Source organism: Pelophylax lessonae (assembly GCF_965119305.1).
Source record: "Pelophylax lessonae genome assembly, chromosome: 8".
NCBI lineage: Eukaryota > Metazoa > Chordata > Amphibia > Anura > Ranidae > Pelophylax > Pelophylax lessonae.
Genome location: NC_138775.1, coordinates 10091305 through 10107150, shown reverse-complemented (window position 1 = coordinate 10107150; position 15846 = coordinate 10091305). Strand labels below are relative to the sequence as shown.

The 15846-nt window shown below is 46.2% G+C and overlaps 1 protein-coding gene across 2 annotated transcripts in view; it reads right to left on the bottom strand.

Annotated features, from left to right (window-relative positions):
* DOCK3 (dedicator of cytokinesis 3) overlaps positions 1–15846 on the bottom strand; it is a 276655-nt gene that overhangs the window by 140879 nt on the left and 119930 nt on the right. The window lies entirely within an intron of this gene.

The following is a 15846-nucleotide window of genomic DNA, read 5'->3' as shown; positions in this document are numbered from 1 at the left end:
GGATGAAAGGGAAGGGTAGAACAAGAAAGGGAAGGGTATGGGAAGAAAAAGAAATGAGGCAAAGGAGAAGAAAAGAATGGAAGGAGGAGATAGAGAAGGGGAAAAGAAGAGAGGGAATTGGAAAGAAAAGGGAAAAAAAGAGAGGAAATAGGGAAGCGAGGGAAAATAAGGGAAAAATAAGAAAAAGAAGAAAAGGGAAGGGAGGTGGAAAAGGAAAAGAGAAAGAGGAAGAAAATGGGGGGAAGAGGAGGAGAAAAAAAAGGAAGGGGGGATAATGGGAAAGAAAAGGAAGAAGGAAGCAAAGGGAAAAGAAGGAAAGGAAAGAAAGACGAGCACATGAAATGGAAGGGGAGAAAGGGAAGGGTATGGGAAGAAAGGGAAAAGAAGCAAGGGAGAAGGGAAAGGAGAAGAAAGAAGGGAAGGAGGAGAAAGAGAAGGGGAAAAGACAAGAGGGAATGGGAAAGAAAGGGAAAAGAAGAGAGGAAATAGGGAAAAAAGGGAAAATAAGAAAAGGGAAGAGGAAAAGGAAAAAATGAGGAGGAAAAAGAAGGGAAAGGGTGGGAAGAGGAGGAGAAAAAAAAGGCAAGGGGGGGGAAATGGGAAAGAATGGGAAGGGGAAGGAAGAAAAGGAAAAAGAAGGGAAGAGAAGAAAGACGAGTGGATGAAAAGGAAGGGGAGAACAAGAAAAGGAAGGGTATGGGAAGAAAGGGAAATGGGGAAAGGGAGAAGGGAAAGGAGAAGAAAAGAAGGGAAGGAGGAGAAAGAAAAGGGGAAAAGACGAGAAGGAATGGGAAAGAAAGGGAAAAGAGGAGAGGAAATAGTGAAAAAAGGGAAAAGAAGAAAAGGGAAGGGAAGAGGAGGTAATAGAAGAAAGTGAAAGATAAAAAGAGGAAGAAAGGAGAGGGTAAGAAAGGGAAAAGAATGGAGTGAAGAAGAAAGGGAGGAGGGAAAAAGGGAAGAGAAAGGGCAAAAATGAAGGACAGGAGGACAGGGCTGGCCCAAGACATTGTGCTGCCTGGGTCCAAAAATTAAATCCTGCCCCCCCCCCCCCAAAAAGAAATCACGCCCACCAAAAGGCCCACACAATTTTATTTTATATCATGATAATTAAAACTAAAATTAAGTTTATCAGTAAGTCAGATTTATATGCAACAGCACCTGGTCTACATGCACAATTATATGACATACCAATTATGTTCATTTCCAAACCACAATCTCCAGTACTGTTTTGTTTGTCTGAATGTCTGACGTCATTGCGCACACCACAATCACATAAGGAACGTTCCTGGAGGAGACGCTTCGCCTCCTCATACTCGTCAGTTTGCACTACGAGTGGCAGTATGAGATGGGGAAATGCCGCCCGTAACGCGCCACAAACTGCTGGAAAAAATAAATATTGGGCATCAATTTGCTGCCCCTCTCAAAGTACTGTCTGGGTCCAATGGACCCAGTGAGACCCATGGTAGGGCCGGCCCTGCAGGAGGAGATAGAAAGGGGAAGAAAAGGAAAGGAAAAGGAAAAGAAAGGGGGATGTAGGGGAGGGAAAGAGAAAGAACAGAAAAAGAAGGGGAGGGAAAGAGAAATAAAAGGCGAAGGGGAAGAAAAAAAAAAAGGTAAAGAGGGGAAGGAAAGGGGAAGAAAGAGGAGGGGAAGAATAGGAAAAGTAGGGAAGGGGAGGGCAAGAAAGGGAAAAGAAGGGAAGGGAAAAGGGGGAGAGGAAAAACAGAAGGAAAAGAAAGGTAAGGAGAGGAAAGGGAAAAGAATGGAAGAGGAGGGGGAGCAAGCGAATGACAAGAAAGGGAAAGCAGGTGAAGGGAAACAAGAAGAAGGAAAAGAAGAGAGGATGGCTGAATAAAGGGGAGGACATCGAAAGGAAAAGAAAGAAGAGGGAAAAGGACAGAAGGAAGGGAAATGTGAGGAATAAAAAAGGAAAGAGGGAAACAAAGGAAAATAAAGAGGAGGTAATAGAAGGAGGTGAGAGGTAAAAAGAAGAAGAATGGGGAGTATAAGAAAGAAAAAAGAAAGGAAAGGGTGGAGGGGGAAGGAAGAGAAGAGAAAGAATGGACACAAATAAAAGGGCAGGAGAAGATAGAAAGAGGAAGAAAGGGAAGGAAAAGGAAGGGAAGAAAAAAGAAAGGAAAAAAGAAGTAGAGGGGAAGAGAAGAAATTAAATGTGAAGGGAAAAAAGGAAGAAAGGGAAAAGGGAAGGAAATGGAAGGGGAAGAAAAGGGGGATGAGAGCTGAATACAAGAAAAGGAAAGTAAGTCAAGGGAAACAAAAAAGAAGGTTGAGAAGAGAGGATGGCGGAGAGAAAGAGGAGGAAATGGAAATGAAGAGATAGAAGAGGAAAAGGACAGAAAGAAGGGAAATGTGAGGGATAGAAAAAGAAGGAAAGGGAAGAGAGGAATATGAATGGAATTGAAAGTGACAGAAGGAAAAAGGAGGAAATAGAAGAAAAAGAAAATTAAGGAAGGAAGGAAGAAAGGAAGGAAGGAAGAGCAGTAGGGTGGAATGAATGGAAAGAAAGAAAGAAAGAAAGGAAGAAAGAAAGAAAGAAAGAAAGAAAGAAAGAAAGAAAGAAAGAAAGAAAGAAAGAAAGAAAGAAAGAAAGAAAGAAAGAAAGAAAGAAAGAAAGAAAGAAAGAAAGAAAGAAAGAAAGAAAGAAAGAAAGAAAGGAAATGGGTGGGAAGAAAGGGGGAAAAAAAGAGAAGTGCAGAGAAAGGAAAGATCTCACATGGAAGAGAAGGGGAAGAAAGATTCCATTTGGGAAAAAAAGGAGATCAAGCAAGAATTATAATATTTTAATTTGTTTCCTTACTTACAGCTTTCCATTTTAAACTTTAGTATTCTAAATTAAGCAAAAAAAAAAAAAATGCGGAAAATTAGCGATCGCTCAATGTGAGTGTAATCGATGAGTCTGGCAGACACTCCCGGGCTATTCTTGTTCTTCATAAGTTAGCGAATTTCTAGAACATTCTAGAAGAGTAGCAAGTACCAGGCATAAACTAAGAGCAAAAAATGTGGAATAGTTATCCAGTTTCCTTTATAAAGGAAAAAAATATATTACAAAACAAAAAAGTAAACGTTTAACCTCTGAAATCATGTGAGGGGAAGTGCCAGACCTAACCTGCACCAAAACAGAGGGGGGAACAAGCTCCATTGGTTAGAAGGCTGCATTAACTAGGGGACTCCAGTGTGTCCCTCATCCAGTGCAAAATGTGCTAATACAGCTCACCAAAATCCAATCTTATCCCCTGGAGAATGAGAGATCTCTATTCCCAGAGGTCTCATCTACAGAATGACAGACGAGGGAGCCGAACGATAAAATTAAGATGGAAAACATCAGAACTTAGAGATACGGAAGAGTTGATGGAAAGCCGGCCTGATCCCGACATCCATTGTGAATGTTTTATCATTTCTTGAAGATAGAAATATAAAAGGTGTCAGATTAGAATAAACCTCCTTCTCAGTGTGCGTCCCCGTCACTATGTACAACCGAAAATTCCATATGTACATCGGGCAGCCATGATTGAGCACCAAATAATCTCTACTTCCTTCTCTGCAGTACTGCTCTGACTTACTGAAAACGACACAATAAATGCACTGAGCCGATGAGAGCTCCCTCTTGTGGCTAAACTAAAAATCTCTTTATTTAATAGAAGAATAAAGAAATTGAGAAAGTATCTAAAAATGTTAGTCATATCCAGGGGCCCTGTACAGCGTACCTAACATCCCCCCCCCAGTGGCCCAGCTACCTGGTGATACTACCACACACTTCTACCCTTAGCACTCCCCATTACTACCCCCAGTCTGCACTTCCTGCATCCCCCTTACTCTGCACCTCCAGCACCCCCTTACTCTGCACCCCTGCATCGCCCTTTACTCTGCACCCCTGCATACCCCTTACTCTGCACCTCCAGCACCCCCTTACTCTGCACCCCTGCATCGCCCTTTACTCTGCACCCCTGCATACCCCTTACTCTGCACCTCCTGCGCCCCCTTACTCTGCACCCCTGCACCCCCCTTACTCTGCACCTCCCGCACCCCCCTTACTCTGCACCCCTGCATCCCCCTTACTCTGCACCCCTTCATTCCCCTTACTCTGCACCCCTGCACCCCCTTACTCTGCACCCCCTTACTCTGCACCCCTGCATTTCCTTTTGCGCAGATTTCTACACAACCTGCATCTCCCAATTCTCTATCTGAACCCACATTACACCTTACTCACATCCCTGATCTCTGCACCCCCTGCATCCCGATTACCCCTGACTAGACATCCCCCATTACCCTGCTCTCTGCACCCTCATTACACCTGACTTTACATCTCCCATTACCCTGCTCTCTGCATCCCTTGCATCCCCATCACAGCTAACTATACATTCCCCCCTTACCCTGCTCTCTGCACCCCCTGCATCCCCATTACACCTGACTATTTATCCCCCATTATCCTGCTCTCTGCACCCCCTGCACCCCCATTACACCTGGCTATGCATCTCCCATTACCCTGCTCTCTGCCCCCACTGCATCCTCATTACACCTGACTATGCATCTCCCATTACCCTTCTCTCTGCATCCCTTGCATCCCCATTACATCTGACTATACATCTCCCATTACCCTAATCTCTGCACCCCCTGCATCCTCATTACACCTATCTCCTATTACCCCGCTCTCTGCACCCCATGCATCCCCATCACACCTGACTATACATCTCCCATATCCCTGCTCTCTGAACCCCCTGCATCCTCATTACACCTATCTCCTATTACTCTGCTCTCTGCACCCCCTGCATCCCCATCACACCTTACTATACATCCCCCATTACCCTGCTCTCTGCACCCCCTGCATCCCCATTACACCTGACTATACATCTCCCATTACGCTCTCTGCACCCCCTGCACCCCCATTACACCTGACTATACATCTCCCATTACACTGCTCTCTGCACCCCCTGCATCCCCATTACACCTGACTATATATCCCCCATTACCCTGCTCTCTGCACCCCCTGCGCCCTCGTTACACCTGACTTTACATCTCCCATTAACCTGCTCTCTGCATTCCTTGCATCCCCATTACATCTGACTATACATCTCCCATTACCCTGCTCTCTGCACCCCCTGCATCCCCATTACACCTGACTATACATCTCCTATTACCCTGCTCTCTGCACCCCCTGCATCCCCATTACACCTCACTCTGGACCCCCTGTATCCCTATTACACCTTACTTTGCACCCCCAGCATCCCCATTACACCTCACTCTATAGCCCCCATTACCCTGCACCCCCTGCATATTCCAACAAGCCTCTTTTTATTTTGGGCTTTCTTATCCTTAGAATTTAGAATGAAGCTCCATCCAGAGGTGTTGTGCCCTCTGGCCCTTGGGGCCCAATCTGTAGCGCTGTGATTGCACCCTCTGCACAGCTCGGAGCAGAACCTCTGCACTTGGCCATGCCACCTCCCTGCCAGATATGGGGGAATTCTGTGTGATTTTTATCAGGGATGGGGAAAGGAAAATAGGGGGAACCTGGGGCTTAGAAAGTTGGTGGACCATGAGATGCCCCCTGCTAGGCCCTGGGGCTGTCTGGTTGCCCTGGTCATATAAAAAATGACTTTAAGCTAAATTCTATAATAAACTATGAGCTCTTACTGAAAGCAATACAATAATTGCACTGAGCTAATGAGAGCTCCCACTAGCAGCAATGAGAGCTCCCACTAGTGGAAATGAGAGCTCCCTCTAGTGGCCATGAGAGCTCCCACTAGTGGCAATGAGAGCTCTCTCTAGTAGTCATGAGAGCTCCCACTAGTAGCCATGAGAGCTTCCTCTAGTGGCAATGAGAGCTCCCACTAGTGGCAATGAGAGCTCCCTCTAGTGGCAATGAGAGCTCCCTCTAGTGGCAAAGAAAGCTTCCTCTAGTGGCCTTGAGAGCTCCCTCTAGTAGAAATGAGAGCTCCCTCTAGTGGCAATGAAAGCTTCTTCTAGTAGAAATGAGAGCTCCCTCTAGTGGCAATGACAGCTCCCTCTAGTGGCAATAAGAGCTTCCTCTAGTGCACATGTGTCAAACACAAGGCCCGCGGGCCAAATCCAGCCCTTCAGGCCATTTCATGTGACCCTCGCACCTTTCCTAGAACTGCAGTGGAGCTCCAGCCCTCCTTTGGGCCTCCTCCAGACCCTGAACTTTCTGCTTGCCAGCTCTGCCGCCAGCGTCTTACCAGCAGCAACACAAGGTAAGGAGGTGCACTTTGTTGTAAGGGAGAGGGGGGGGGGGAGGACTCCTGACATCTGATATAAGGGGGTTGGGATACTCTGGACATCTAGTATTACAGATACAACCGGCCCTTTAAGGGCAATCATAATAATGATGCGGCCCTCAATGAAGTTGAGTTTGACATTCCTGCTCTAGTGGCAATGAGAGCTCCCTCTAGTGGAAAGGAGAGCTCCCTCTAGTGGCAATGAGCGCTCCCTCTAGTGGCAATGAGCGCTCCCTCTAGTGGCAATGAGCGCTTCCTCTAGTGGCAATGAGCGCTTCCTCTAGTGGCAATGAGAGCTCCCTCTAGTGGAAATGAGAGCTCCCTCTAGTGGAAATGAGAGCTCCCTCTAGTGGAAATGAGAGCTCCCTCTAGTGGCCATGAGAGCTCCCACTAGTGGCAATGAGAGCTCTCTCTAGTGGCCATGAGAGCTCCCACTAGTAGCTATGAGAGCTTCCTCTAGTGGCAATGAGAGCTCCCACTAGTGGCAATGAGAGCTCCCACTAGTGGCAATGAGCGCTCCCTCTAGTGGCAATGAAAGCTCCCTCTAGTGGAAAGGAGAGCTCCCTCTAGTGGCAATGAGTGCTCCCTCTAGTGGCAATGAGCGCTCCCTCTAGTGGAAAGGAGAGCTCCCTCTAGTGGAAAGGAGAGCTCCCTCTAGTGGCAATGAGCGCTCCCTCTAGTGGCAATGAGCGCTCCCTCTAGTGGAAAGGAGAGCTCCCTCTAGTGGCAATGAGCGCTCCCTCTAGTGGAAAGGAGAGCTCCCTCTAGTGGCAATGAGCGCTCCCTCTAGTCAGTGGCAATGAGCGCTCCCTCTAGTGGAGATGAGAGCTCCCTCTAGTGGCAATGAGCGCTCCCTCTAGTGGAAATGAGAGCTCCCTCTAGTGGCAATGAGTGCTCCCTCTAGTGGAAATGAGAGCTCCCTCTAGTGGCAATGAGCGCTCCCTCTAGTGGCAATGAGCGCTCCCTCTAGTGGCTAATCTTCAATTTCCTATATTAAATAGAATATAGAAAGTAGAAGTATGTAAACTTGTTAAAGTTGTAAATAAAAAATGACTGAAAACTAAATGCTAGAATAAATCATGAGCTCACTTTAAAATATGCCATACTTCCCACTTCCTATGATCCGTTCTCATTATCTTCAGGGGTAGGCAACCTCTGCACTCCAGCTGTTGTAGAACTACAAGTCCCAAGAGGCATTGCAAGACTCTGACAGCCATAGGCATAACTCTAAAGAGAGGGGGAGTGATGGGATTTGTAGTTTCAGTACAGCTGGCCTGTTAAGGTTGCCTACCCCTGTTCTATACAATAAATAAAGGTGTAATAAGATTCTAATTATATGCCTGTATGCTTGCAAATCATTGGGGCTATCTGCTGCCCCCTAAAAATGAATGTCTGATGCTGCAGCCTGCTTTCTTAGCTCAGTTACGGCCCTCACAGGCTTCTCTGCCCTGCCATGGTAGGAGATGCGTCACTGCTGGGTACACGCAACCCGCCATCCTCCGAGAACATTCTGCGCTTTGATGATTGCGCCCCCGGAAATCAATTTAAAATGGCTGCGACTATGCCGAAGGCTTGGATGGCGGGACTCTCCCAGTGGGACGAAACTTTGTACAAAATAGATATGAAAGGAATGGAGAGCACACATGATGAATATTTCTATGCGTTACATAGGTCTCATGACAATCGCAATTCTATTGTGACGCACGTGTCCCTTTCCTGAGTCACTTATCTATGACATCGTCACATCAGTCACTCTGACACCGACAATGCCTATGACATCATCACATAAATCACCCTGACACCGACAATGCCTATGACATCATCACATCAATCACTCTGACAATGCCTATGACATCATCACATGAATCACCCTGACACCGACAATGCCTATGACATCATCAAATCAATCACTGTGACAATGCCTATGACATCATCACATCAATCAATGTGACAATGCCTGTGACATCATCACATCAATCACCCTGACACCGACAATGCCTATGACATCATCACATCAATCACCCTGACACCGACAATGCCTATGACATCATCACATCAATCACCCTGACACCGACAATGCCTATGACATCATCACATCAATCACCCTGAACCGACAATGCCTATGACATCATCACATCAATCACCCTGACACCGACAATGCCTATGACATCATCACATCAATCACCCTGACACCGACAATGCCTATGACATCATCACATCATCTGTTTTCAGTGAATGCAAGGCTTTCTGTGATTGGAGGAGGGGGTGGATGGGGACATCATGTCAATAGCTCTCCTCCCCCAATTGGGAAAACCTTGTATTCTTTTCAGTTAATGCATGATTTTCCGTGATTGGAGAAGGGGGTGGTTGAAAGTCACAATCTCCTTTTTTCCAATAATAAAAAAAAGACGAAACACGTTAGCCGGGTTACAGTTGTGTTTTATCATGTAGCCATTAGAGAATTGCATTGTATGGATGACAGCAAGTAACTGGCTTGAACTTACTACTACAAACCCAATTCCAAAAAAGTTGGGACACTGTACAAATTGTGAGTAAAAAACGGAACGGACAAATTTAAAAATCTCATAAACGTATATTTTATGCACAATATAATAGAGATAACATATCAAAGGTTGAAAGTGAGACATTTTGAAATGTCATGCCAAATATTGGCTCATTTTGGATTTCATGAGAGCTACACATTCCAAAAAAGTTGGGACAGGTAGCAATAAGAGGCCAGAAAAGTTAAATGTACATATAAGGAACAGCTGGAGGACCAATTTGCAACTTATTCGGTCAATTGGCAACATGATTGGGTATAAAAAGAGCCTCTCAGAGTGGCAGTGTCTCTCAGAAGTCAGGATGGGCCGAGGATCACCAATTCCCCCAATGCTGCGGCGAAAAATAGTAGAGCAATATCAGATAGGAGTTTCTCAGAGAAAAATTGCAAAGAGTTTGAAGTTCTCATCATCTACAGTGCATAATATCATCCAAAGATTCAGAGAATCTGGAACAATCTCTGTGTGTAAGGGTCAAGGCCGGAAAACCATACTGGATGGCGGTGATCTTCGGGCCCTTAGATGGCACTGCATCACATACAGGAATGCTACTGTAATGGAAATCACAACATGGGCTCAGGAATACTTCCAGAAAACATTGTCGGTGAACACAATCCACCGTGCCATTCACCGTTGCCGGCTAAAACTCTATAGGCCAAAGAAGTAGCCAAATCTAAACATGATCCAGAAGCGCAGGCGTTTTCTCTGGGCCAAGGCTCATTTATAATGGTCTGTCGCAAAGTGGAAAACTGTTCTGTGGTCAGACGAATCAAAATTTGAAGTTCTTTTTGGAAAACTGGGACACCATGTGATCCGGATTAAAGAGGACAAGGACAACCCAAGTTGTTATCAGCGCTCAGTTCAGAAGCCTGCATCTCTGATGGTATGGGGTTGCATGAGTGCGTGTGGCATGGGCAGCTTACACATCTGGAAAGGCACCATCAATGCTGAAAGGTATATCCAAGTTCTAGAACAACATATGCTCCCATCCAGACGTCGTCTCTTTCAGGGAAGACCTTGCGTTTTCCAACATGACAATGCCAGACCACATTCTGCATCAATTACAACATCATGGCTGCGCAGAAGAAGGATCCGGGTACTGAAATGGCCAGCCTGCAGTCCAGACCTTTCACCCATAGAAAACATTTGGCGCATCATAAAGAGGAAGATGCGAAAGATGCGAAAGAAGACCTAAGACAGTTTAGCAACTAGAAGCCTGTATTAGACAAGAATGGGACAACATTCCTATTCCTAAACTTGGGCAACTTCTCCTCAGTGCCCAGACGTTTGCAGATTGTTATAAAAAGAAGAGGGGAGGCCACACAGTGGTAAACATGGCCTTGTCCCAACTTTTTTGAGATGTGTTGATGCCATGAAATTTAAAATCAACTTATTTTTCCCTTAAAATGATACATTTTCTCAGTTTAAACTTTTGATATGTCATCTATGTTGTATTCTGAATAAAATATTCAAATTTGAAACTTCCACATCATTGCATTCTGTTTTTATTCACAATTTGTACACTGTCCCAACTTTTTTGGAATCGGGTTTGTACTTCTGTTATCTGAGTGTGAAGTTCAAGCCGGCTACTCGGTGTCATCCATAAAGTGCATATCTTTATTGGCTACACGATAAAACACAACTGTATCCGACTAACGCGTTTCAGGTGTACGAAACGCGTCGGACGGTTACAGATGTGTTTTTATTATGTGACCGCTACTACTAATCCTGTTATCTGAGTGTGGAGGCACTTCAGCCAGAGCACCGCTTTCTTGGCTACAAGACGCTGTAATGTATAAAAATAAAGGTGTCCTGTAAGCCGCACATAGATACATAGTTACATGGATACATAGTTACATGGATACATAGTTACATGGATACATAGATACAAAGATACCTAGTTTTTCAGGTTAATAAAAAGATTCAAGTCCATCTAGTTCAACCAATAAAAGGGGGAAGAAAAAGAAAAAAAAAAATCATACAATTCCATATACACAGTTGCTGTTGGCCTATGAGAGTACGTAACTCAGCCTCGGCCTCGCCCCCCCCCCCCCCAACGTGTTTCCCTCTGTCCCCAGAGCATATTTAGGGGGAAGTTGAGTGTGTCAATCACTCAGTTTAAAGGGCGGTACCCCCATCAGTTCCCTACACACCACTGACTCATTCCCGGTATCTCTGAACGGATCTTCTTGGATGGGGTTTTATTTAAATCCCAACACCATTCAAAGGTTTTTATTCTGTTTTAGATGGAGTGGGGAAAGTTTATAACCTCTTTTGGTTCTTGTGTCCCCATCTGGAAGATTTACTCTCACTTCCTTGACAGTGACCCAAAACATACCGTCAAGGCAACAAAGGAGTGGCTCAAGAAGAAGCACATTAAGATCATGGAGTGGCCCAGCCAGTCTCCAGACCTTAATCCTATAGAAAATTTATGAAGTAAGCTGAAACTTCGAGTTGCCCAGAAACCTTAAAGTGGAGTTCCACCCATTTTCGTAACTTTAGATGTATGCAATCCCCTTTAAAACGACTTTTACCAATGGAAACTTTTTTTTTTTTTTTTTGCTAGTCAATACCTTATTTTCTTGTTTATTCCTCCTTTCGGCGATGACGTCATTCGGCGATTCGCAGTGTATGCTGGGATGTATTCCATGCCAGAAATCTCGCAGTATTACCCAGGAGCTGAGCCAGGGGCGTAACTACAGGGGTTGCAGGGGTTGCAATCGCAACCGGGCCCCATGCTCAAGGGGGCCCATGTGGCTCCCCTGTACACCTGAATAGGAGGGGCGGCGGGGGCAGCATGTAGAGAAATCACTGTCCTCCTTTTTTCCTTCTGTAGCTGCAGGAGGAAAATGGAGGAGATTGGTTCCTCTGTATGCTGCCCCCACCACTCCTCCTATCCAGTTCACTTGTGTTCTGCTGTCTCTGGGCCCCTGTGTGCTCCCCTGGTCCCCCCCCTTCTGTGCTGCCCCCCCCCCTTCAGAATGCTCCCTTCACAATAGAGAACCAGGAAGGGCTCGGTAAATATGTAATTTACAAGCTCCTTCCTTTTCTGAATGGACAGAGTCATAGTCAGTGACATTGTAAAAAAAATTAAATAAAATGATAAAAATAATACAATTAAAATACCAAAAAAAAACCTACTGACACCAGTGGGTGAACTTCCAGGATCGCAAAGGTCACACTTGTGACAGGGCCCTGGCATTCCACCACCGTGGGTAGGCCCCAAGATGGCAGGAAGGGGGCCCACTGCAGAACTTGTGAAAGGGTCCTGCTGCGGGACAGTAATAAAGGGCCCCGCAACTAGAGTAAAGGGTGCCAAGGGTCCAGGGGGCCCTTCATGGTTTCTTGCACCGGGGCCCTGAAGGTTCTAGTTACGCCTCTGAGCTGAGCTGTACTGTGTGTATTGAGGCCGTTCTCTGCCCCGCCTCCGCCCCGCCTCCTCTCAGTGAGTTGTACTTTATGTATTGTATTCAGGCCGTTCTCTGCCCCGCCTCCGCCCCGCCTCCTCTCAGTGAGCGAGGACTGAAAGCATTATATCCTCACTGAGCTCACTGAGAGGAGGCGGGGCAGAGAACGGCCTGAATACAATACATAAAGTACAACTCACTGAGAGGAGGCGGGGCGGAGGCGGGGCAGAGAACGGCCTGAATACACACAGTACAGCTCAGCTCCTGGGTAATACTGCGAGATTTCTGGCATGGAATACATCCCAGCATACACTGCGAATCGCCGAATGATGTCATCGCCGATCGGACCCGGAAGTGAGGAAAGGAGGAATAAACAAGAAAATAAGGTATTTTCTAGCAAAAAAAAAAAAAAGTTTCCATTGGTAAAAGTCATTTTAAAGGGGATTACATACATCTATGTAATCCAACGTATTAAAAATGGGTGGAACTCCACTTTAAGGATCTATAGAAGATCTGTAAAGAAGAGTGGACCAAAATCCCTCCTGAGATGTGTGCAAACCTGGCCACCAACTACAAGAAACGTCTGACCTCTGTGCTTCCAACAAGGGTTTCTCCACCAACTACTAAGTCATGTTTTGCTTGGGGATCAAATACTTATTTTACTGCAACTCCATTCATAACATTTGTATCATGTGTTTTTTCTGGATTTTTGGTTGATATTCTGTCTCCATCATATAAAATACATCTATGATAAAAATTATACACCCGCCATTTCTTTGTAGGTGGGCAACCTTACACAACCTGCAGGGGATCAAATAATTATTTTCCCCCACTATACCTTAAACTATGTAGTGCAAGGGACGGCCTAATTGGATACAATTGAAAGTGTATCAAAATCAAAATGTAAATCTAAAGGGAAATTGTACACTGTGATTGAACATGTATGTCTGGCCTTACTCTCCTGCAGTCAGCGAGGAGCCGGGGAACTCCTAATTCCTAACATAGGGGTGTGGTATCCAGGAGTAGAGTGAACCGGGGGGGGGGGGGGTACTTCTTTAGTTAAAGCCCCATTCCGGACACACTAAACCGTTCTACATTCCGTTACTTCAAATTTGAAGTATGAATGGGGGTATGGCGGGATTTATCTGTTGTGGAAGAAGGTCTGCATGATGGGCGGGGGAACAACAGGAGTGGGGCATTAATTAAAATAATAAGTACACCTCCCCCCTAGTTCACTCGTGGATACCACAATTCCATGTTCAGGATTACGAGTTCCCTGCTCCTTACTGAATGTACTGTAGGGAGTCAGTAGGGACTTCCTAATCCCCTGCAAGATTCTGCTCACTTTTTGTTGAGTTGGCCTTTAAGTAAAAGAAGTGACCCCCCATCCCCCTGGTTCAATGTACTCCTAGATCCCATGCTTCCATGTTCAGGATTATGAGTTTACCGCTCCTCACTGACCATAGAGGAGGTAGGGAGTCAGTAGGGATCTCCTGTTCTCCTGTAAGATTCCTACCACTTCCTGTTGTGTCCAGAGTTGGCCTTTAAGTAAAAGAAGTACCCCCCCCCCCCCCCGGTTAAATCTACTCCTGGATCCCATGCTTCCATGTTCAGAATTACAAGTTCCCTGCTCCTCATTGACCACAGGAGAGGTAGGGAGTCAGTAGGGATCTCCTGTTCTCCTCCAAGATTCCTACCACTTCCTGTTGTGTCCAGAGTTGGCTTTTGAGTAAAATAAGTACCCCCACCCTTCCCCCTGGTTCAATCTACTCCCAGATCCCATGCTTCCATGTTCAGGATTATGTGTTCCCCGCTCCTCACTGACCATAGGAGAGGTAGGGAGTCAGTAGGGACTTCCTAATCCCCTGCAAAATTCTGCTCACTTCCTGTTGTGTCCAGAGTTGGCCTTTAAGTAAAAGAAGTACCCCCCCAGATCAATCTACTCCCAGATCCCATGCTTCCATGTTCAGGATTATGTGTTCCCCACTGCTCACTGACCATAGGAGAATTAGGGAGTCAGTAGGGAACTCCTGTAAGATTCCCCTCACTTCCTGTTGTGTCCGGAGTTGGCCTTTAATGAAAGTGAAACTAAACCCTCCCATCGCTTTCAGCCAAGGAAGCTGCCTCTGTTTGACCTGCAACTGCCATGATGCTGCACATGTGATCAGCTATGACTCCACCCATTGGATGGTTTGACAGTTTGGTTGAGAACACAAGCAACGTGACAGTTAGCTTTCCCGGCATGTGCCAAAGTAACAATTTTCTTAAACTGTTAAATCAATGGGTTTAGTTCCCTTGAAAAGAAGAACCCCCCCCCCCGGATTACGAGTTCCCTGCTCCTCACAGTAGGGATCTCATGTTCCCCACAAGGGCAATGTCACAAGGGCAGTGTCAGTACCCCCCCCCCCCCATTTCACTCTACTACTAGATCCCACAGGATTATGAGTTCCCGGCTCCTTACAGACCATTGGAGAGGTAGGGAGTTAGTAGGGATCTCCTGTTCCTCTAAAAGATTTTTATCACGTCCTGTTGTGTCCGGAGTTGGCGTTTAAGTAAAAGAAGTCCCCCCCCCCAATTTATTCTACTCCTAGATCCCACACTCCCATGTCCAGGATTACAAGTTCCCGGCTCCTCACTGGCTGTAGTAGAGGTAGGGAGTCAGTAGGGATCTCCTGTTCCCCTACAAGATTTCTAGCACTTTTCATTTAGTTCGGAGTTGGCCTTTAATCATAGAAGTACCCCTCCCCCAGTTCACTCCACCCCCCCCCCCGATTCCACACTCCCATGTTCAGAATTATGAGTTCCCAGCTCCTCACTGGCTGAAGGAGAGGTAGGGAGTCAGTAGGGATCTCCTGTTCTCCTGCAAGATTCTGTTCACTTCCTGTCATATCCGGAGTTGGCCTTTAAATAAAAGAACCCCCCCTCCCCCCCAGTTCAGACCACTCCTGTATCCCACATATCTATGTTCAGGATTACAAGTTCCCCGCTTCTCACTGGCTGTGGGAGGGGTAGGGAGTCAGTAGGGATCTCCTGTTCCCCTGCAAGATTCTGGTCATGTCTAGAGTTGGCCTTTAATTAAAGAAGTACCCCTCCCCCCAGTTCACTTCACCCCTGGACCCCACACTCCCATGTCCAGGTCTACAAGTTCCCAGCTCCTCACTGGCTGTAGGAGAGGTAGGGAGTCAGTAGGGATCTCCTGTTCCCCATGAAGATTTTTATCACGTCCTGTTGTGTCCAGAGTTGACCTTTAAGTACAAGAAGTACCCCCTCCCCCTAGTTTATTCTACTCCTGGACCCCATACTCCCATGTACAGGATTACGAGTTCCCGCCTCCTCACTGGCTGTAGGAGAGGTAGGGAGTCAGTAGGGATCTCCTGTTCCCCTGCAAGATTCTGTTCATGTCTAGAGTTGGCCTTTAATTAAAGAAGAACCCCTCCACCCCAGTTTATTCTACTCCTGGATCCCACATATCCATGTTCAGGTCTCTGAGTTCCCAGCTCCTCACTGGCTGTAGGAGCGGTAGGGAGTCAGTAGGGATCTCCTGTTCCCCTGCAAGACTCAGGTCATGTCTAGAGTTGGCCTTTAATTAAATAAGTACCCCTCCCCCAGTTCACTCTAATCCTGGACCCA